A 23,127-nucleotide genomic window follows, 5' to 3' on the forward strand; every position below is an offset into this window, starting at 1 on the left:
AGTGACTGATTTTTTTACTTTTTTATATTAGCAAGTCAGTATATCCTATATAATAAAAGAGAAACATGGTAATTGGTGTACGACCGCTACCCTTCCCATTGGCTAATCAGGGAAATATGCAAATTAACTGCCAGCCAAGATGGCGGCCGGCAGCCAGGCAGCTTGAAACTAACATGAGGCTTGCTTGCTTCAGTGACGGAGGACTCCAACGTTCCCCGCCTGCCGCTGCAGGCCTCTAACCTGCAACTCTAAGCAACTATGTAACAAATATAGAAGCTAAACAAAACCCCAGAAACCTGCTTTAGTCCGGCCGGGCTTCAGCCAGCAGGATCGCAACATTGTAAACAAAGGCCAGAAACCACTTTCAGCAGCGGAGGCCTAAGAGCTGGAGCCAAGCCTCAAAGCTAAAGCTAGCCCAGAATAAAAAAAAGAAAAAAAGGAGCGGTTGGGAGCTTCAGTCACCCCCAGCCTGAAAAGAGCCCTCAGCCCCTCACCCAGGCTGGCCAGGCACCCCAGTGGGGACCCCCAACCTGAAGGATGTGTGACCAGCTGCAAACAGCCATCATCCGCTCACCCAGGCTGGCCAGCCACCCCAGTGGGGACCCCCACCCTGATCCAGGACACCCTTCAGGGCAAACCAGCCAGCCCCACCCATGCATCAGGCCTCTATCCTATATAGTAAAAGGGTAATATACCTCCCAGCACCGGGATCAGCGGAGCCGAGAGGCCTCCCAGGACCAGGATCAGTGTGACAGGGGGCAGCGCCCAAACCCCCTGATTGCCCTGCGGCTCTGTGTGTGACAGGGTGTGGCCCCCCAACCCCCCGCCCCCCCCCCCCACGGGCTCTGATCTGTGTGTGACGGGGTAGAGCCACAACCTCCCCATCGGCCCTGCCCTGAGTGTGAGAGTGGCGGTTCTCCAACGCCCTGATCAGCCCTGCTCTGTGGGTGATAGAGGGTGATGCCCCAACCCCCTGATGGGCCCTGCTCTGTGCGTGACAGGGTACAGAGCCCCAACCCCCCTGATAGGCCCTGCTCTGTGCGTGACAGGGTACAGAGCCCCAACCCCCCTGATAGGCCCTGCTCTGTGAGTGACAGGGGGCAGTCCCCCAACCCCCTGATTGGCCCTGCTCTGTGAATGACAGGGGGTGGCACCGCAACCTCCCCATCGACCCTGCCTTGAGTGTGACAGGGGATGGTGCCCCAACCCCCCAATCGGCCCTACCCTGAGCGTGACTGAGGGTGGCATCGCAACCTCCCGATCCGCCCGGCTCTGTGCATGACAGGGGGCAACGCCCCAACTCCCCAATCGGCCCTGCTCTGAGCCCGACCAGGGGCTGCACCTAGGGATTGGGCCTGCCCTCTGCCACCCGGGAGCAGGCCTAAGCCAGCAGGTCGTTATCTCCTGAGGGGTCCCAGACTGCGAGAGGGCACAGGCTGGGCTGAGGGACCCCCCTCCCCCCCGAGTGCACAAATTTTTGTGCACCGGGCCTCTAGTATGTATATATATATATATGTTTTATAGCTGATAAATTAGGAGATGTTGTTAGAGGCGCAATATCTGGAAGAGAAACAAAAACAGGCGGAGTTAAAAGTTGTGGTCCCTGTGGTTAGGAATGGGGATCAGAGGGAGGAGCCTGATTCTTCTTTGATAAATAACTTTTGAACTATTTGATTTTTTTTACATTGGTACATAGTACTTTGATTAAAATTTAAATTAAAAAATAAAACATCATTCTAGAAAATGAAAACAGTAACTCAAGAGTGACGTTCTCTCCTGGGAAATTGTAACTCACCTCCAGAAAACACTTATTTGCTTTAGGCCAAATCTGAGAACCTTTAATTTTACACAACTTGAATTTTCATAAATTAATAAAAAGGCAACACTGATTCGCATGCTTTCCTTTTACCTTCTGTCCCCCTGTAGGTGTGAATCACAATGTTTCATGAAACCTCCTCATCAAAGGTCCAAGGCACTGTGCAGTCAACTGATCAAATAACCCTTAGTTGGATCTCCCTCATAAATCACACCTGGAGCCCCATCATTTAAGAGAATTTTATTTCCTTGCTCCTGTTCTTTTTCCATGTAAGCTATTGACCTTCAGATAGCATATGAGTTCATTCATACAGAGGCTTCCCAATCTAACTTTTAATCCCCCTCCTTCCTGCTCCCTCCTTCCACTCTCACCTGCTGCAGTCATTGGCAGGTCCATCTTACATTCTCTCTGTTCTTCTTTTACTTCAAGTGATGCCCTACCAAACCACAGTGATGGCAAAGAAGGTGACCAGCTGGGAACTCAAGTAAAAGTTTACCTCTAACAAGTAGTTGATTGTATGGGAAAAGATGATACATGGTCCAGACTGCCAACTTCTATTGAGCACTCCAAAAATGATGCTGAGTGCTTTCAATGAATGATCTACTAAATTTCCACAAGCAGCTCATGACATAGGTATTGCTTCCTCTCTATTACAGGTAAGAAATTGAACTTCATAACACCTGTCCTGGTCACTCTGTTACTACGGTATGGTTCCAACTTTAAACTTAGGTCCATCTATCTTCCTATGTTCTTTAATATATAAATTGCAGTGTAATTACATTGTGGTTAGCTTCCACATCAAAAAAGTTCTACAAAACGGCTTTGAATACAGCTGAATTCTAACCAGTTAGCTTGTAGGCAATGAAGAACTTGGAGCTGGTGCTCTATATTGGCATCAAGAAATAATCAACACTAATCAATAATCCCTGAGTGTTCAAGGATATCGGGTTTGGTTTTGGTCCTATGACCAATGAACTCTCTGGACTTGAGTTTTCTCATTTATAAAATGAAATGTTTTTTACTGGATGATTATTAATCTCTCTTCCAACCCTGAAGAACTTATATACTTGAAAGAAATAAACTTCAAAGTTTATTTGCCTAATTCATATAGCTTGCTAGTCATTGAGGTGAATGAAGTGGAAAAGTGGATTTAAAGTTAAATAGTAAGACAATAATCTAAAAATAAAAATGAAATCTTCATATTCTAATAGTTAGCTTGTTATTGTCCATCATGGAGTGGATTTAATGTACTGTAGTATATTAGTCTGCTTGAGTTGGTTGCCATGACAAAATACTACAGACTGAATAGCTTAAACAACAGAAATGTATTTCTCACAGTTTTGGAGGCTGGAAGCCCAAGATTAGAGTATCAAGGTACCAAAAAGGTAAGTTTCATTCTGAGGACTCTTCTCATAGCTTGTAGCTGGTAGACAGCCACCGTCTTGCTGTGTCTTCAGATGGCCTCTTCTTTGTGTACAGGGGGTGGAGAATGGGGGGGGGGGGGGGGGGAGAGAGAGAGAGAGAGAGAGAGAGAGAGAGAGAGAGAGAGAAAGTTATCCAAAGACAACCACCTTGGGGGTTAGGGCTTCAATATATGAACTGTTGAGGGTCACAACAATTCAGTCTACAGCATTAGAAGATAGTGCCATGAGCACATCAAATTGGAATTGCCAAATTATTTCCCCTAAGGATAGTGAAGAAAATATCATAGTAAAAACATGCTGGCTATATACCTTTCACTGTCCACAACAAAGCTTGATATGCACAACATTTTTGTTTTTCAGGGAACAACATTTTTGTTATCAGTTAATTATAAAATACATGAATCATCTCTATGACAAAATCCTGACAGTAAATAATAAGCTGTTTCTTACAGCATCTCTATATATAAAAAGCCAGCGACCAGAACACTGGAATGACCAGAACAACCGGGATGACTGGTCGCTATGATGCCCACTGTGGCTGGCCAAATGGTCTGATCAAGGGTGGGACCAGACGGCCAACCTCCTGTGCCCTCCCCGCCAGCCCCTCCCTCAATTGGCCCGCCAACCACCCATGGCCCCTCCCAGCCATTGGCCTGGCCCTGATCAGCCCCCATCAGGGCTGGCCAGCTGGACCCCACCTGTGCACAAATTCATGCACCAGGCCTCTAGTCTCTCAATAAAAGTTGAGGCTATCATGTCAAAACCAACTCAATAAAATTGTTATTCTGGGGTTTGGATTGCAGGATATTTCAAAATAAATGTAATTTTGTTTCTCCCAAATGCACAGAGCAATTAGAACTGGGTCAACAAAACATTGTCTAACAAAGGTCCTTAGGGGACCTGCTTTTAATGAATAGATAAGACATCTGTGATAATCATGACTTTTTTTTATAGAAGGGGTACTTCTCCAAAGCTTAAAGACTTGTTCATCTCTTAAGTAGTTTAATCATTTTCTGGGGCTTGTGTTTACACAATTAATTTGCTTAGAAACACGTTTTTGTTTCTGTAAGCCAAGAGGTTTTATCTAGAAATAGGGGTGTTTATGAGAGGAGACAGGCTGTATCAGATTCAGAAATCCTAAGTTCCATATCTTTTATATCCAGTTTCTGTAACTGGCTTCTGATGCCTGTCTTCATGGTGTAGCCAAAGGTCTTGTTGATAAAATACCCCAGAGAAGTTCTAAGGAAAATGAAGTAATGATTGCATTGGATGGGGCAGAGTTCTCTGGTCTCAATGCTTCTACACAATATTGGCTAAAATGTTCCCAGACAAATATTACACATTTAGACAAGTGTTAGGCCCTAGCCTACACATTGTGTGTCTCATCTTCTTTCCAAGTCAATGGAGATGTGCTGCTATGAGGAGAGGAAAGGAGAAAAACAATAACAAATTCCATTATGTTTAATTTATAGATTTGTTCACTCTGAGAATCTCAGAGGGATTCTTTTGGTAAAGGCCATCACTGATTAGAAAATAATGAGTGGGGGAAAAAATCCAAAGATACTGAGATTGGATCTCCACTGAACTTCATTTGTATGAAATGTCCTTTTGCTGGCAGCTATACAACAGGTGAATACATTCCTGTTGTCCTGTTCCTTACATCCTAAGAGCTAGGATGGAGAGCTGAAAGCTACAGCAAAAGCAGTCGGCATGCCTTTTACTTAGCAATATGTTACTGGGTGATGTTGCATAGTTTCAGCCAATGGAGCAGGGCATACAGTATTATCACCTTCCCAGGAGAGATATTTGTATTTCCTAAATTTCAGCAGGATGAGTAAATCTAAACCTAGTCACTGAAACCAAAGGTGTTCACAGATTATGGTTTCCTCTCCCTGGGTAGTTTGGCAACAAACATTTCTGGTGTGTCACACAGAATCACATTGTCTATTTTTACATCACAACTGTTTCATTAAGTCACATCAATGGAAACGTAGCTCAGAATCACTATATATCAATCACCCCTAATTTCACTAGTCACTCCACTCCTAGGCAATTACCCAAGAGAAATAAAAATACATTTCCATTCAAAGACTGACACATAAATTATCAGCTATATGTGTAATAGCTCAACACTGGAAATAACCCAAATGCCCATTCACAGGTGAATGGATAAACACAATGTGCTATATCCTTCTAATGGGATACTACACAGCAACGGACAGGGGTGAACTATGGAGCCAGGCAACATCATGGATGAATGTCAGAATAGCTATGCTGAGTGAATGATGGTAGATGACACAAGAGTACATACTATATGATTCTATTTATATAAAACTCTTGAAAATGCAAACTAATCCACAGTGGCGGGAAGCAGATAAAGTAGTTGCCTGGGAATAGGATGAAGGTAGAGAAGTGAAGGAGAGATTACGAAGGGGCACAAGCAACTTTTGTAGGCAATGGGTATGTTCATTACCTTGGTTGAAATGATGGTTCTATGGGCATTAAAACATCAAATTTTACATTTCAATATGTGTACTTTATTGTATGTCAATTATATATCAATGAAGCTGTTTTAAGAAGTGAATGTATTTAGCAGACAGAAGATGTAAAGCTAAAAATGTCCTAGAAAATCCATAACGCATCAAAATGCCAGCACAGAGCCGGCATTTGAGTCAGTAAATAGAACTCATGTTACAGTCCTAAATATGATGCACAACAGAATGGTAATGCCTGGTCAGGTTTAATAATCTAAGTTTTATGATTATTCATCCTGATCAAAAGCTGAAGTTGGTCTTTCTAGAAGAGAAGTGTTAGCTGAGTTATTTAGTGCACACAAATTTGCCTTGGGTGTATTTATACAGGTATGTATACAGGTTTGAAGTACATGTATAAGCGAAAGTAACTCGAACTTAGCATTCAAAATAAAAGCAAGATACCCAGTACCCATAAAATCCATTGATGCTTCTAAAACTCCCTCCCAATTTCCTCTTATGAATTGACCCCTGTGTGCTTGCTATCCTTGCTGTGGATGCTGGTTTCTCTAAGGTTTCTCCACATAGGGATGGCCCTCAGTTTGCTCTGAGAGGGTAGTGGTGAGCAGAGATTTTAACCACCCTTGCAGGATTAAGAAAACAAAACAAACAAACAACAACAGTATGGTGATTACCAGAGGAAAAGAGGGGGGGGTAGGGGAGTGTAAGGTGGCCGGGAGGGAAGTTAATTCCAAAATGTAGGCTTGTTGAAGCCAGTTTATTTTAGAGGAGTCCGAAGTTTCCCAACTCTCTTTTCTAGGGCAAACCATCCCAGTGAGAAACATAAAGAAGCTATAACTCTTTTCTTATCCCCTGCCACCAGGTTTCAAGGTAACCAGCCATGTCACAACTACTGCTTTTTAATATGAATTTACTGCATTCTGGACATTTTGCTGAGTTCTTTGCATGACATAATTCCTAAAATCTCCTTTAATTCTCAAAACTGTCTTTAAAGCAGTTATTGCATTCTTCCTCAGGATAGCGCTTGTGTTCACAGAGGTTAACAAATTTTCCCAAGGCTACACAGCTAGTAAGAGCCCACTGACCCAGTGACTTCAGGTTTAGTGTTACCTGTCTTCCACTGATACCACAATGCTTGATTCTTAAGAATCTTTGTAATAGGGGAGCTTTTATTATTACTGTGACTCCCATTCCCAATTCATAATTCACTAATAACAATGAACTTGGTCTGTGGTACTTCTTCAGTTGGCTCTCCCATTGCCTGGGCCTTCCTAAGGTTCAGAGACACAAGAATACGAGGCCTGAGGTCGTTATTTACCCAAGACCTTTATTCAAAGGTGAAAGGCATTTATATAACTGAACAAAACTAAACATTTAAACACCAATGAACTTCATTGTTAATTAATAAGCAAATCATTAATAACCTGAAGCCATTCAAGCAGAACCAATAGAACTTATATTTTCATAATATTTGTTCTTGGAATGATAGTAAGTACTTACAAATGTTTCCCTAAAAACACCCAATGTTTTTTAAAAAATTGATTTTAGAGAGAGGAAAAGAGAGAAACGTTGTGTGTGAGAAACATTAATAGGCTGCCTCCTGCACGCCCCCAACTGGAGATCAAGCCTGCAACCAGGGCATGTGCCCTGACCAGGAATCAAATCTACCACCATTTGGTGCACAGGATGACACCCAACTAACGGAGCCACACTGGCCATTTGAAACATCATTATCAATCATCTTGCATTTTCCAAAATCATTCCACACTTGGGAGAATTGACCACATTTCATTTTGAGCTATTATGACTGTATATAAAAAACAACAACAAAAACAACAACTCAGTTTCTGAGAACCTGAAAAGGTGTTCCACCTTGGGGCCTTCGAATCAGATGAGTCCATGCATCACATCTCCAGCCACGTGACCAAGCCGAGTGCCCAAAGCTGCAAAGGCTTTCATTGCTATTGCCTGGACTGGGCCTCCCTTTCTGCTGGCCTGCTCTCCCCCAAATCCTATTGTTCCAGCTCCACTCTGAGCTCCTGGAGTTGTAACCTGTCTTTAACCCTGCTTCTGGCTCTTAAACTTGGGATTCTCCTCGGTTTCTCCTGGCATTTGACGTAAACAGTCGTTGCCCACTCTGAGTTGGCTTCCCTCTCTGCCTCTTTTATTCCTTGTGTCCTGGTTCTGACACCTAACATCCAGAGAAAGCCAACACTGGAGCTCCTGCAAAGAGGGTATTAGGCAGATAATTAGAGTTATGAATGTTTGCACATTCCATCTAAGTTTATATTTTCTATCAGGTTATGTGAAGTATATATGTTCATTTTCATGCCTATTTAACACAAAAGCCCCTATCTCTGGGGGTAATGTGCCATTTTATCAGTAGTTTTCTATCATGTGAAGATCATAATATCCTAATATTCTCAGCTCTGCTCCTCAGTTCTCCAGGGAATCCCTTTCTCAGGTATTAATCTTGGCAGTAGTGCTCATTAATATGATAAGGCTCTCTGGTTTTAAACAGCTCTTCAGACCCAAACAGGCCGTAATTGAATGGAAGCGTTAATTGTTTTTTCTCAGCAAACAATCAAGCCGGGAGAGCAAGGGCACTGCAGACAAAACACCGCCGCTCCACTCAGGAATGAAAGCATGTGTTTCCATTCACTAATAGGCAGAAATGTCACCAGATCTCAGAAAAGCTGACTCCGGGCTCAGTTGGGAGAAGAGAGCTATTGAATTCCCCCTTCTGGCTGGCAGACAGCTCAGCGCATGGCCCTCTCTTCCCCTGTCACTCCTGTTGATTTGCCTTCAAGGCGGTCATTCAGAGGGAGTGGAAGGAAAGGCCACCATTTGCCATTTCAGGCCCAGAGATTTAGCGAGAATTCCCGGCCAGCTGCAGCTTTCAGAGGCTCCAGCAAATGGATGGTGCACCATGCCTTAGCTTGTCTTTTGTTCACATTAAGTGGGATCCTCTTACGGAAAGATGGTAATTGCCTTAGCCAGGGACATAGTCTTGATGGACAGTGGCTGGCCCTGGATCAGCAGATTCAATTTTTCACTATATATCAACTCAGAAATCATGTTTTTAAGCTTATTGACAGTTGGCATCAACTCTGCTTTATTACCTGCTGCCTGACTTTGCTCTCTCCCTCCACTGACACTTAATTTCAAGCTATCTGCATTCTACCTGGAAAACCGTGAAATCTGAATTTTTAACTTTTGTTGCTGTTCTGAGACAATGGGAGAGGGCATGTTTATAGCTGTAGAGAGGTCATGTTCTCTATCATTTTGAGACACTTAGAATCCTAGAACTGTTTTTAATCTGGTTTCAGGGGAGACACGAATACTAAACAGAATGTATGTCTGGACATATGTCTAGCTTCACTGGAGCCAGATCTTCAGACTTGTCTCCTTGTTATTGGGAAGGAATTCCAGAACTTCCCACATGCCCAGGTCCCTGTGTGGAATCAAAACAGGTTGAAGGCCAAGTGACACTGATATGGGAATGAACCATGTCCATATTCACTTCCACCATGACCACTAATTATGTAAGACCAAGTGTCCCTGCTGCAGCGTGGTAGAGACTGCTAGACGTTTACCCAAATCAGTATCCCTTTCTTCTGGATCTAGTATTCAGAATTCGTGCAAGCAAACAGTTACTCTTGTGGAACTGGTCCTGATTGATATTTACAGCTTTCCTCTTCCACTACCATTCTATGCTCCCGTTGCTTTCAATCAGGTCCCAAGCAGGCCATGGTTCTTATCCTTGTGTGGTGAGCTGAGCCTTCATTCTTGAAGGGACTGAACACTGCTACCTGTAATGTCAATACCTAATGTGACACTGGGAGTACAAGATGAGGGAAGATAGGGAGATAACAGACTTGTCAGCCTGAGTGACTATATGGAACTCCCTTTTTCCGAGCTGACCTGAAATTTAACTGGAATAGAAATAAAGTTCTATTTCCTTGAGCCAAAGTCTAAGTATTTCTTTTACCTTCACAGACATGTACAGAGTAGCAACAAATTAGAGTTGCCTGATTTGTGTGTTCCCAGCTGAGGCCACACACTGCCTTCCTATTCCAGTTCTCAAACAAGTGATCTCTCTGTTTTATTTAGTGCCACATTTTTCACACTTTTGTGCTTTTTTTTGTTGTTGGCGGTGGTGATTTTGCTGTTTAAAATGGCCCCTCATGTAGTGCTGAAGTGCTGTCTAGTGTTCCTAAGTGTGAGCAGGCTGTGAGGTGCCTTATGCGAAACTATGTGGATAGGTGCACTTTGTTGAGGCATGAGTTCCAGCATTGTTGGCCATGATTTCAATGTGAATGAATCAACAATATATATTAACTAAGGTGTCTTTAACCATAAACACACATAAAGCAAGTTTAGGTGTTGATCACTTGATGAAAACATGACCAAGGTCTCACAGGAACCCAACTCTGTATTTCTCTTAGGAACAACAGTTTAGCATTCACTAACTCAGGGTTCACAGTGACTTTATAGGACATTACCATGAATAATGGAGTATCAACTGTATGTAAGTAAACAGAGAAGTCAATTATTTCTTTTTAGGCTCTTTAAAACCACATAACTATTTACTACACAAGTGTTAATACTGTTTTGTGGGTTTAAGTAGATATAAAATATATATGTGAAAAATAAAAAGCATAGGGGTACATTGAATGGAATTATATTGTACTGTTGCTAGGAGTCTTACATTTTATGGGAAGTGGTGCAATATTAAATCCAAGTAGATTATGATAAGGATGCGCATTATAATTCCTTGAGCAACCACTACAAAACCAATATGAAAAATTATAGCTTAAAAGATGATTTAGTGAATTAAAATGAAATATTAAAAATATTTAATTGATTCAAATAGGTTAAGGAGAGAAGAAACAGAGGAAGAAAAAAACAGATGAGGAAAATATAAAACAAATAGCAAATAGTTATTGACCTAAATCAACTATATCAATGAATACATTAAGTGCAAATTTTAAAAGCACTCAGATTAAGAAGCAAAAAAATCAGACTGAATTTATAAAAAGGATAAATGAATGAATAAACAAATGAACAAATTATCTTGGGAAAAAATGGAACAAATTGGGTTAATGAATTATTTTGTCATTACTGGAAACAATTTAGGAGCTATTAATACCCATTTTCAGTTCACACAATATAATGGTGGTTCTAACCCACTCCTGGCTCCAAAACTGGGCATGTAAGACAGATCCGGACATTCAGAGCATAATTTCTTCCTATCTATAGTGACTGATGAAGAAACTGGCATATGACCCAAGATATATTAATGACTCACAGCCAATGCATTAGCTGGAATACTGGGAAAGAGAAGCTCACATCTCACAAGTTTCTAAGCTTGTTAAATATAAACTTACATCTTCTGTTGGCCATTTTTTTGCCCTTTTGGTGGTGAAAAAAACATAGAAAAATCAAAGCTGAAAAATGTAAACACGTTTCTGATGTCATCATTTTAGCTATTTGGATCCATGCATGCCTGAAACTATATATACTTTGTAGTTATTCAAGCACAAAATCTCCTCTTTTGGTTTCTATCATTTTCAGCCAAAAGAGACCTAACACAATTGGCAAACAAATTATTTTCCAAACAATCCATAATATTGGTTGAAATAAAATATAGCCATTAAATGAGTTTGTTTCTAATTTCTGACTCATTTCCTTCCACCATGAGAAATCCTTGCAAACTCATAAAGCAGAAATGATATAGGGAGCTGCCTTCAGCTCTTCACAATTGATGAACATTGTTTATGAAAACATTGTGCTCTCTAATTTCTACATGACGTATTAGTAAGCCCCCAAGGTATGCTCTCAACCATCAGCAGCTCCCTCTTGGCTATTTCTCCTATGAGGGTCCTTTACGTTTTTCCCAGACTATTTATTCAATGTACATGGCTATGACTTTGCATTTAAGAGTATTAACCCTCTCTTCCCACATCATTGAAACACTATTTACATACACAGAAACTAACGCTGGATGGATTTCAAATAGATCCCTACTTGCCTATCATTGATGTTTTGGGTAATTTGACACAATCAATTATTTGTATGACTAAAAAGGAAAATGATCTACTGTTCTCGATAAATTACTTCCCAAATAGCTGACTCTCTTATATCTGTTTATTCTATAATGAAAGAATGAAGTTTAAGGGACATGCAAAATTATCATGTCTATGTTTTATGATCTTCCTCTAGAACCATCCACAGTCACAGATACAGAGAACAAGTTTGATGCCAATGAGTTAAGAAATATACCCCAAAGTAGATATAGATATATTGATCAGCACTCACTCTACACTCAGTTTAAGGATCTGTATTGGGAGCTTTGTAAGTAACAGCAGAATGTCTACAGTGCAATTTGTTTATTCATACAACATGATAAATTCTTAGTAAATGTCTGATAGATTAAATTGAATATATATTGAAACAGACTTGTGCACCTAATACAAGATGAATAGATGTGAGGGAATTACTTGCCATAGCTCAGGAAGCTGAAAAGGAGGGCATTACTATCTCTGCCTTGGAGAGCCAAAGCAGGGTTTCTTAGGAGACAGCATGAGGATGGATTAAGGTATGAGGAAGAGGCTGGACTGAGGTATGAGGAAGAGGCTGGATCTGGGACAAGGCTGAGAAAATTGAGGGCTGAGGTAACAAAACAAAGGAGATACTTGTTCTCAGACACTTACATGAGCTTGAGCGGGAGCAGTTCACAGTGGTGCCATAGATGCATTATGGCTTACTCCTGGTCTTGAATGTGGGATATTATAGGCAAAGAAGGATGGAGGAGGCCTTCTAAGCATTGGGAAGAGTATATGCCAAGGACCAAGGACCAGAGACATAGAGGCAGATGTAGGTAAAGAAAGAGAAAGAAGCAAGTCCTTTTAATCACAGCGAAGGATACAGAGTGAAAGGGAAGAGGGCAGAGAAGACTAGCAGGGTGAGCTACAGCTAAATTGAGAAGGGTCTTATATACTTTTCTTTATCATAGATGAAGGGGGAACAAACAGTCTCAGTATTGTTTTTAAGGGATTACTGATAAAGTGGTATAGAAGAGTGTCTTGGAAGAGAAAGACTAAAACTAGAATGAATCTGGTAGGAAGCTGCAATGAGTCTGTGGAAAAGAGGATGGATATCTTGGGGGGTCAAGGAGTGAAATTCCATGTGTCTGATGAGTAAAGACACATGTAACTCAATAATATCTAGGCTGGGCAAGTGGGCAATTCTACCAACTAAGAAACAGCTGATTAAGAGAGCAAGGTGCTAATTTTGAGTTTTGGGGCATGCTTTAAAACATTTGAATAAGTTAGCTGTGTTTCCATCTGCTTGGCCTGCTGTATCAAAAATGTCATAGATTGGGCCCTAGCTGGTTTGGCTCAGCGGATAGAGCGTAGGCCTGCGGACTGAAGGGTCCCAGGTTTGATTCCGGTCAAGGGCATGTACCTTGGTTGCAGGCACATCCCCAGTAGGAGGTGTGCAAGAGGCAGCTGAATCGATGTTTCTAACTCTCTATCCCTCTCCCTCTCCCTTCCTCTCTGTAAAAAATCAATAATCTATATATATATATATATATATATATATATATATATACACACTCTCTCTAGTCTCCATAGAAGGACATTAATATCATCATTGGGGTCCACCCTCATGACTTAATAATTACTTCCCAAAGACCCCACATCCACATACAATCACAATGGGGATTAGGAGTTTTAACACATGAATTTTAAGAAAACAAAAGCATTCATTCCACAGAAGCCAGGATCACTTTTTGATTTAGTTGGCAATGAAGCTGGACTCAGTTCATTGGCACCCCATAAAAACAGCCAAAAGAGCTGTCTTTAATCTATTTTTCACATTTTCACAGCTGGTCACTAGGACTTGATGGACAAATGAGATCTCACCAGTGACTTGAACCACTTTAGCTCAAGAAATGTTAAAAAAAAAATAATTCACAATTTTACTTGGAGAAAAATAAGCAAGCTTGTCCCTGAAACCCAACACTGACCCACGGCCCCAGCTGACAATTTCTTGGCTTTGATAATTTATGTAAAATGTCTCTAGGATCTTTTTTTTAAAAAAAATATATTTTATTGATTTTTTACAGAGAGGAAGGGAGAGGGATAGAGAGTTAGAAACATCGATGAGAGAGAAACATCGATCAGCTGCCTCCTGCACATCTCCTACCGGGGATGTGCCTGCAACCAAGGTACATGCCCTTGGCCAGAATCGAACCTGGGACCATTCAGTCCGCAGGCTGACGCTCTATCCACTGAGCCAAACCGGTTAGGGTGTCTCTAAGATCTTACCATTTCTTATAACCTTGATTTTAAAATCAGCTCCTCATTTCTGATCCTGAGGCTTCTGCTAAAATAATGTAGAACAAAAGCACAGGATGCATACTACACAACCATATTAGTCAAATGCCAAATTCTTCAACTGCCTGTTTTCAAAATTAACCTTTCATCTCCTCCTCCCTCAGCATCCCCACAGGAAATTCCCATATTATTATTTTTTCATGAAGGCATAGCATGGTTCAAGATTGCTAGCTATAGATTAGAGCCATGGACTAAAAGCCAGGTTTTGGGGGGTGTTTTTATTTTGTTTTTGTATCTATTTAAATTTTATCACTTGTTGGCAGAAAGTACACACACACACACACACACACACTGTATTCTCAACTGTGAACATAACAACGTTAATGTTTTACCTTCCATAGCACCTCCCCCATGGAATTCCTCCAGTCCTCACCTCCTGGGCAGGGTCTGCTCTCGGCCCTTGCATATGCTGCAGCTCTGAGCAAACTCTAGTGTAACTGTCTATTTCCTCTCCCGCCTTTCCCATGAAAATGGGATCCATGTTAGTGCAGAGACCCAAACTATTTCACATCTGAGACCCAAGGCAGCAGGAAGTACATGTATGTGCTCTGTGAATGCCTGCTGATTAAATGAATGAATGATGGATGGACAGGCACTCCAGTAGAGAGTGGAATGCCTCTGAATAGCAAGTGCTGCCACCAGTGGGATTTCTCTGCTATTTGTAACAGCAAAGGCACTGCCCTCCCTGGTCCTTATCACCCTCCATGTTAACAGGCTTGCAGGATAGCAGGTGAGCATAATGGGTGCTTAGGGAGGCCCATTCAGAGCTCGGGAGATGGGGTGAAGGAACCCCCAGCTCTGACCTCAGGTCCTGAGCTCTGACATTAGTAGTAGGCCATGGCTCAGCTACAGGGCCTTTCCTCTTCTTCTTCCCAATGCATTCCTAGGAGGCCCTCCCCTCCAAAGTCTGGGGTGTGGGCCATGAGAGAGTTACACTCTATTCACAGCTGTCAGATTATTTACTCTGAAGCCCATAAATTCCAAGATTACAAATTCCAATTCAGAGACAGCCAGGAAAATGATTACAAAAGGACATGCTGATGCTCTGGTTTATATCAGGCATGTTCTTTCCTGATGCATTTGAATACACTGTTTACCTGGGTTGATTCCTACCTTTCTATGTGATAAAAATCAACTTGGTTCAACATTCACAGGTTCATGCATTCAGTCAACAAATGTGACCAAGTGCCTCCCATGGGCCACATCTGTCTCACAGTGCACTGCCTTTGATGAAGCCTTCCCCAACTTGCTCAGCCTGAGTTTATGATTTGGCCCCAGCACATTTCACATTAATTTTACTAATTACATATTTATTTGTTGCTTTCATTACTCCTTCTATCCTGAGATATCTGAGCTGAGCCTCATGAATGTCTAGATTTCCAGCACCCAGCATGTTAACTGATGGCACAGCAGGAGCACAGCAGGTGAGAAAGTGTTGTTTGTTTCCCACATTGTCTATGAAATCCCACTCTTCAAAGCCAGAGATTTCCAGGGATAAATACTTTATTTTTTCTCTACAGGCTTTGAATGATACACATGGATTTCCTGTTGTTGCTTTTTGACATCAACATGTAGCCTCTTTACAAATAGCTCCCTGTGGTGCACCTGTGTTTAAGGTGGCTCTCACACCATAGTCAATATTATCAAAGAATAACCTGGGACAGAGGTCTACAAGCCTTGGGCCCTAGAAAGAAAATAAATAGACAAATGCATAAAAAGAAAAACAAAAAGCCCACTCCCTGAAAATACTTTGGAGTCAAATCTGGAATCCACAGGAATTTCAAGGTCCTGAGAACAAGTCAAGAGTTTAAAATCTGTGGTCATTTCACAGCTAAATGTTATATTGGAATATCTAGTGTGTTGAGTTTATGAAATGGACCATGATGTTACTAGCCAGATGCCCTAAGTGCTATGCATTATTAATTAACCTGTGAGATTTAGTATGCCTAGGAAAGCCCAGCATAGGCCAGCGCCATCCCCAAAATGGGACAGTGTATTGAATAGTATCATGGTTTCTAAGACTATCTTGCAAAAATAGATATGTGCTCACTTGCAAAATAAGCAATCAAGTCTCTTATGAAGTGACAACTCTTTGTTGATGGTTCTGTAGGTCAAAGGCTAGGTTTCCCACAGACATAAGAGAAGGGGATAAGAGAGAGACAGAGATAGAGACAGAGACAGAGAGTGAGGAAAGGAGAGAGAAAAGGAAAGCCTTGAAAGAGACATAGCTGATGCTAGAGATACTGGATGTGGAGGTTGGGGGCCAGACACAGAGTAGTACTCGGGTGCCTTCTAATTTACTGCCTTCCATTTCTCACTGACTCCTCCATTGGGAAATACAGTCTGCAGTCCAGGATCCATGGGATGGAGCAGACTGGGGGAAGGGAGGCAAGCTATGGGGCTCTAGAGACCCAGAGCAGACAGCAGCTCTGGAGTAGGCATGGCTCCATTGAACCAAGGGCTAGACCTGCAAAGAGCAATGATTGGAGCATTATTCATCAGTGAGCCACTGCATGAAACAATTGGTCTTGAGGATATGTATTCACCTCCATCAGAGTAATGGAGCAGTTGCCACGGCACCTTGGAATGCCTCTTTACTTATGTGGACAAATGGGTGGTCAGCCCAGACGTTCGGCCCCATCTCTGGGAAGCAGCCTGGGCTCCTCTGGGACCTCAGGGATTCCTGAATGGTTGAAACCTCAATGACCCCTTGAGGGAACTACTGAGCTTGGACCACACATACTATCTCCTGCAGGTCTCATTAGAGCTAGTTAGACATAACACTTGAACACCACATAGAACCCTTTACTTGTGGGATGTCACAGTGAGAAAATATCTTGTATTTTCCTCCCCACATGTATGTTAGTGTGTGTAGGGAAGGAAGAGGACAAGGGGTTTTCACTTCACTTCCAATAAAGGAAGAAGGATACTTTCAACCCTAGTCCCTGGCAGCATAAGAGGGGAAGAGCCAGGGACATGGGCACCTGCCAGGCACCCAGCTCCCCAGCACTCCCCTCAGTGCGATATCCACCCCACATCAAATGCTGCAATCATGGGATTTCCTGGGTAAAGGTCTGGGGCTCAAGGGTTTTAGGTCCAAAGGAGAGTCAACAATTTAACTTGCTTGATTTAAGAGACTTCTGTAAATCTTGGCTCTACCAAATTTTTTTTTTTAATGAGTTTGAGGCAGGTGACATAAACCTCCTCAAGGCTCAGGGGTTCTTAGCTGCAAAATGCCATTCCTTCAATCTCTGGGAAGATTAAATAGATAGGATCCCAGAAATGTGTGAGTGCTAAATAAAAGCATGTAAGATGTGTTTTTGTTAACTTTCCAAGAATGAGACTGTGATGGATATTCTTGACTCAACATTATGACAATGATTTCTATAGTTACTAGTATTTTGGTAGGAGCAAAGGAAATACTCTCTACCACATAATTTTATAAACGGAGGCATCCAAGCACAAATGAAGTGGGTGGACACTGATACAGGGATGTGGCAGGGTTGCCTCTCTCCTGTCCTCAGGACAACATCACCTTGTTCACGGTGGCCTGGGAAGTGGACACTTTGTCAGTTCATTACAAGTTGACTTGCAATGATGTTCTACTGTTCAGGAGGGATGTTGACTGGCAGTTGCATCCTCCAACCAGGTGTGTTTTGCTCCTGGCAGTCTCTCTGACTGGTCCTCTCCCTCTGCTGTCCCCCAGATCACAGACCCCTGTCTACCATGGCAGCAGCTATGAGAGTGACAGCATAGGCCACAGGGAGGTGACAGTCACATGATTGATGTGTCTGGATCTGCCCATCTCTCTTGCACCTTGACCCTTGCTTTCAACCATTTAGTCCTGAACATTGGATTTGAAAACAGAAGACCCTAATCCAAGTCACAATCTTCTCTCAACTGGACCACTTGCAATGGCCAACCTACTGGTCCATACACCTCTCCTTTAGCCCCCACTATCATTCTACAGGCAGCAGCCAGAATGAATTTTTACAAAGAAAATTAGATTATGTCATTTTGTTCTTGAAGGTTTTTAATGGCTTCCCATTTCTTGGAGGATCAATGGAAAAATTTCTTAATACAGTCTCCTCAACTTGAAGAGTATGGTTGATCCTTTTCTCTTTATTCCCATTACCCACATGCAGGCACACCAGCCTTTTCTCTGTTCTTCAGATGCACTGGCACATGCTATCCTCTCTGCCTGGAATGCTTTTCAAATCCTCCCCCACCTTCATTCTTGAAAATGTCACTTATCTGATATTAGGTACCATTTCTTCCCCAGGGATGCCATTCCCCATAGGACAAGCTCACTACCTCTGCCAGCCTCTCCAAGACCAGTCGGTATCCCATTTTACACCCACTTAGCCTGTCACTGTTTTCCTTCAGAGCATTTTATCATGGTTATAATTACACTAGAGGCCTGCTGCACGAATTTGTGCACTGGTGGGGTCCGGCTGGCCAGCCCCGATGAGGGCCAATCCAGGGCCAGGCCAGTGGGGGTGAGGGGTAGTGGGTGGTTGGCCAGCCGGCCCCACCCCCAATCGGGGTGGGGGAGGCTGATCAGGGCTGGGCTGACCAGGGGGAGGAGCCGTGGAAGGCTGGGGGCGCTGATCAGGGCCCCGATTGGGCTGGTTGGCCACCGCAGTGCATGTCATAGTAACCGGTCCTTCTGGTCGTTCCAGTCATTCTGTCATTTGGGTTGCTTGGCTTTTATATATATAAATAGTATCTTTGATAACTAAGTGTGTATACTGCATGAATGCAGGAATCATTTCTGTCCTGTTCTTCACTCTATCTCCAAAGACTGCAAAGGGATTGACACATAGTAGGCACTTACTTAATATTCACTGGATGAGTGAATGAATGAAGGATATTTGGAAAGAAAAATTATCCTTTCTGGGTCTTAGTTATACATTCTGTAAAATGGGTAAGGTGTCATAATCATTCTTGTCTTCTTAGAGGGGTTGTGTGAAAAATTGCAATTCTAGAGTATAGCACTTGGACTGATGCAGGCACTAAGGTATACCTACTAGCCTAACTTTATATTCATCCCCACCCAAAATTTTCATCCATAATAGACAAGCTAGAAATCCATGCTTTGCCCAAGCATTCCAAGCTTGTTATTAAGACTGAGTAATTCCTAAGGACCAATCCAATACCTGACTCCCTTCAACCCCAATTTCCTCGTCTTTGGTCATCATCCAATGTCCAGCATATCTCATGGCCAAACCTCAGCAAATGTTATGTTAGTAAAAGTTCCAGGTAGCCGTGAGGAAATAATGCCTGCTCAAGTTAGTAGCAACCTCTTGTTCATTAAAATGCCAGCTCCCCATTTCCCATGCAGCACCTGGGATATGGGTGCCCCAAACAGCACTATTCAGCCCTGATACTGACCATTCCTCAGACCCTAAAGAACTCGCTATTCCAGGGCTGCAAAACAAAGGACTGGATTTTAATTCCTTTGGTCAGGCCTGTCCATTCATAGGAACTCTTAGAAGACCTTTCTCATAAGAACTCTGAGCCAATTTTTATGCTCAAAGGCTGACCCTGACCACATTCACTGGGCACTGAGAATAGAAACATCCTTCTTCTTTGTCAGCAAAGGTCTATTTAACTTTTCAACCTTTGACATGTAAGCCCTTGTGTTTGTTTTGTTTTAAGAAATTCTGGAGCTTCAAGTGCAGCCCCTCAAGATGACACCTCTAACTGGAATGGTAGCTTTGCAAATTGATGTGAATGTACTTGGCAGTGTCTTGAAATGCTGAGTTAACAAACCTGTCCTTCCAATCATCTGGATTCATTGTGATACCTTGTGGCCCAATGCCAACAAACACTGTGAATTCGTGTGGTTGTAGGGAGTTTGCCCAGTATGGTTAGATGTAGATCAAAAGAAACAGATGTTTGCATTAAGAATTGGAAAAAGGCATGTCCTCTAAACATAATTGTCCTTTATTTCCAACATGACTAATGCTGTTAGATAATCTACATTTCTATGTGCCATTTTCTCAAACTTCATAGATTAATTTCTTCTGGGGGTATTTTTAATCATGTTACCCACATGAAAGGTATACAATTCTCCCTTTCCTTTCATTAAACATTTGAGATCTAGCTTTGTGCCAAGCCATGTGGTATGTCCTGTGATTTTTTATAAAAAAGTGCTGTTATCTATGTATCATTTTCTAATAGAAGAGACAAAGACAGGAAATGCATGATGACAGTGTATATGATACATATAATATGGGTATAAGCAAAATGCCATAGACACCCAGAAGAGGGAGATTTTAAATCTAAGTAGTCAGGGACAATTTCAGAAAGGTAGTGGCATTTGAACTGGGTCCCACGTGAGGAACACAGAAGGCAATATTAGGTGAAGAAGAAGATAAAGCAAGAGAAAAGGAAGCAAAGGGCATAAACAGGAAGTTGACAGAAGAAATTTCTAAAACCAAGGAGTGTATGATAATATGTTCAAAATCATGATAATTGATTCCTATCAGACTGGGAAATTTAGAAAGCTGGATAATGCTGTGTTCCTCAGATGCAGAGGATGTAGATATTGACAGGTATCCCGTAAAGCAATCTGTCAATATTTAGTCAAATTAGATACACTAATGCTTTCTAGCCAGCAATTCAACTTCTGAGCACCTATCTCTCGAGGAAATTCTCATGTAACTCTATTACAGCATCATTTGGAGTTCTGTGGAGTTAGAGGCCGACCATGCAGATGATACATGCAGTGTGCAACAAGTTAAAGCAAGATTAACACAACGCTAAACCTGAGACTGTTAAAGGAGAGAGAGAGACAAAAAGAGATAGAAAAAAGGGGGAAAGGCATGACAAAGGCAATGAGGCTGGGAGAGAAGGTGTATTGTTTGCAGAATATCAGAAACGTTGGTACTTCTGCTGCATTGGGTGTGCTTGGAAAGCAATGGAGCAAGGACTTGGACAGGTAGTTTGGAAAGAGAATGTCAAGGGCCTTGTAAGTCATGCTAAAGGTACAGCTACTTTATTTCATAGGCAGTCCATTTACAGGTTAGATAGTAATGTGACCATATTTGGATATTTAAGCTAATCACTCAGGTAGCAGCTTGAGGGAAGAACTGTCATGTACCAAGGGCCAGTGGAATCCTAGTAATAGTAGGGAAGTTATCAGTTTTTAGCTGCATTTCCTCTCCCATGGGTAAGACAATACCTATGAACAGTGTCACTAAGATGTCCAGAGTTCCACCTCTGTCAGTCCTTCAGGGAAATCTGCTATCTCTTCTCCAAAAGCCACAAATCTATCCTCAGAACATTCCCTACCCCCCCAGTCAAACACCATTCATTAACATCTTTGAATTGGCTTAGTGCAGACAGCATCCCAGGACAGACTGGCAAATCAGGCTTGGCTTTTCACCTATAAAAGTTTCTTTCTCCCGCCCACACTTGCTCTGGTCCACATCCCAACTCCGTCCTCAGGACATGGAGGGAAAGGGATACTGACCTATTTTGGTAACACAGAGGACTTCAGAGTCAGAAGAGGAAAGATCATGTTTTCATGTGTAAAATGAAGCCAGTAAGAGCATCTCTCTCATAGGGCTATTGCGAGGACTAATTGTAAAACTCGGAATGTAAAGTACAATCATTGTTAGGGTTTGGGCCTGAGGCAGGCTGTGAAAGAATTCACCACTAGGAGAAGAGATGCAGAGAGGAAGTTTATTTTACTTTTCAAGGGAGGAAAGGGCCTGTGTATTGCTGGTCAATATGGACAGGGAACAAAGAGTGGCTTCTGCATTTAAAGAGCAAGCAATTGCAGTTGCTAAGCGACAAAGAAGGGGGAGGGGAGTTTGTGTTGAAGTTCAGCAGATACCAAGGGGGTTTGTCTTGAAAAGTTACAGTTTGTTTGCTTTCCAGGAGACAGTCGGGCAGATGTCCTAAGGAGGTGTCTTATTAATATTTTTTCCAAGCCTGTAAAACATGCTTAGAGCAAAAGTTATGAAGAGTTTAAAAGAGGCTTGTCTGAAGGGGAGGGGATAGGGAACTTTCTACTAACTAGAGACTCCTTGGTTCCAGTTATCCCTGAGTTGTGTAAACAGCAGGGATGAAGGGGATACAAAAATAGATGCAAGAATGCAGCCTTGAGAGTAGCTTATCTTGTCCAGCAGTTTGAACAGAGGGGCTGTTTGAATCAGAGGAACCAAAAGCCTTGGGTTTTAATGACTAAGTGCTTCTCATAAATTGTGGAAGGCCACAGCAAAGAAAAGGAAAGGCCTTTTTCTGTCCTTACAATAACTATAATACACAATCAGTAAATGTTAGTCATTAGGACTAATGAGACATTCAGGTTAATGCAATAGCAGTTAAAATCATAGAATCATTTCAAGCTGAGAAGATGGCAGAAATCAAGGCTGGCTTTTTGGAGGAGGTGTCACTCAAACAAATGCACAAAAAATGCAACGCACTGTCATTTAAGTGTTTATGTCTCTGTGACCTGTTTTCACACACAATCTCTCCGTGACATATTCAGTATGTTCTCATGCTAATTCTTCCCTCTTCAGCTCAGCCCCAGCCCCCAGCATAATGCTGAACAGTTTCAGCCTTAAATGAATGCCAAAGTCACAAAGTCAGGGAATTTTCAGTTATGAAAGGATCTCAGAGATGAGCTAGTTCAACTTCCTTATTTTATAAGCAATTGAATTTTATTGTAAAGCAACCAAGCAAAAAGAAGAGACACTAAAGCAGGAGGCAGGTTTTTGACCTATGTGGCCTCCAGGCAAACCTCTTAACCTTTTTGGGCTTCAGGTGTTTTATATGTAAAACAAGGGCAAACTTGCTGCCTAAGGACTGTGGGTTAGTTGAACTGGTATCTCTCTGCGCTCTAGGTGATAGCATAAATTCTTGTATCTTCCTCCTTTTAAATTCTGAAGAACATTGAAAGTGTGAGACAAAGGTTGCTTAATTTTATAAATTGCCTCCCCCCCGCCCCCCCACCACCCCCCACCCCCCAAAAAAAC

This window comes from Myotis myotis, unplaced genomic scaffold (genome assembly GCF_014108235.1).
Source record: "Myotis myotis isolate mMyoMyo1 unplaced genomic scaffold, mMyoMyo1.p scaffold_m19_p_5, whole genome shotgun sequence".
NCBI classification, from domain to species: Eukaryota; Metazoa; Chordata; class Mammalia; order Chiroptera; family Vespertilionidae; genus Myotis; species Myotis myotis.